Raw genomic sequence first — 1,999 nt, forward strand, 5'->3', positions numbered from 1 at the left:
ACATCAAACTTTTTCTGCTACAGTTAAAAGTTCTCACAAAATGTCACATCTCAACTCGAATTAAAAACTTGAATCCACGAAGTGAATAAGACCTTAGTTTGAGCCTATAAACCAAAGAGGCACTATTCATTTGTCTTAACTCCTCCACATCACCTTGTTTGTTGAACTGTTCGACCACGTGCATGTCACGTTGTATGGCTATGGGCCTTTTCGTGATGGGAAAATAAGAAGTGTAAATGGTTTAACCTATGAAAGTCTAGTTAATCATCCGTACACGTTTGAATTACAATTTAAATTGTTTTGATACAATGTCTTTTTATAAAAGTTTAAATTTATGTTTCAACGTTCTGTTAATCAAAGGAGTAACTTTTTGCAAAAAAAAAAAAAAAAAAAAAAAAGAGATATATTTGAATAATTTCCTCTAAAAATAGTTCTTTTTATTCACTCTCGAATTTGGTCATCAGCTTTTCAAAATTATGAATCTTAATTTATATTCTATACATTTATTCGTGTAGTTAATTTAGTCCTATAAATAGTCTATAAACTGAAGAGGAAAATGTTATACGATCGACTATCAAAATTTTGGATATAAATTGTTAAATTGGATTTGTAGCTGGATTATTTAAAAGATTTAACAGTACCTTTGTACTTTTTTGCTTCATTATGTCACTGTATTTTTCCCTCTAAAATGAGTCCCTTTTTCTCTTTTGTTCTCTCTAAAGTTAGTTTTTAAATTGATTTTAGTAAGTTTGAATCGTACATGTTTTATGAGAAATCAAAAGTAGTATTTTTAGCATATAATTTGTGTGATATTCAGGAAATTAATCATAACAAAATGACATTACATGAACTGTGTTCTCGTTAGTTTTGGAGCTCACGAGATGTATTTTAATAATTGAGAAAGAGAGATGAGAGCATCACAATTTTTATACACGTGAACTTCACTAACATAATATATCTGCAATTTATTTGTGTGTGACAATACATGCTTTGTACATAGTCTCAACTCTCACGTATATGTCCCTTCCATGTATATTCTTGGTATCTTCATTATTGTAATGTGACTTCAATATTCTTGGTGAACCGTGAACGGAAGGGATTGTGTTTTTCGTGTTTACGACATTTATGGACCCGTGGGGTCTTTTATATGAATTTGAATCAGTTATGCGTATGTGTTAATTTATCATGTTTTCATATGTTGGTCGCGAAAGACATCATACTTTCTCATAAGTTGTTAATTTACCCGACTACTATGAGTCCATGGCACATTTTATTTCGGCTATGCCATTGTCACCTGAAAAAATCACCATTTAGTTAAGTCTCTGAATTTGAAAGAAATAATGAATAAAAAGTTGCATACTTGGAAATTACTGTGGTTCTAATATAATCAATCACAGTCAACTTGTTGGACGTTGCACTTTTTACTAGTTCTCCGACATTGTTTCTTCTGCATCTGGATATAGAACAAAGCCACTTTTTTTTCTCTCTCTTTCTGAAAAACAAAGAACATTTATATCTCCAAGTTAAAGTTGACATTTTATTTAACTTTTTTTCATGAAAATTGATCAATTAGCAATTATGATCGTACGAGTGTTCACGAACTTTCCTCGTATTAATGTGCCGAAGTAAGTACCAAAAGTAAAGCCACATATAAACCGACTTTCACACATGAAAACTCACTTCTTTCTATGTTTCCCTTCTTTTGAGCAACAAACCCTTTTCCAATTTTGATGAAAGCATATGTATACTTTCAAAGTCTACAAAATGAAATCAAACCTGCGATCTTCTTACTTTTTAGTTGGGAAAGTTAGAATTTTATGTTTGTAACAAATTTATTAGTAGTTTTGACTTTATATCATATTAGAAAATCTCTTAAAACTAGTTTGGATAACTATTAGGGGTTTGGAGAAAAATCGACAAAATATTGGTTTGTTGAATTGAGAAGTACTGCCAAAAACTGTTTGAGCCAAGATCACATTCGGCTGCTATAAGGGAAAGA

The sequence above is a fragment of the Morus notabilis genome, unplaced genomic scaffold (assembly GCF_000414095.1).
Source record: "Morus notabilis unplaced genomic scaffold, ASM41409v2 Scaffold307, whole genome shotgun sequence".
Classification (NCBI taxonomy): Eukaryota; Viridiplantae; Streptophyta; class Magnoliopsida; order Rosales; family Moraceae; genus Morus; species Morus notabilis.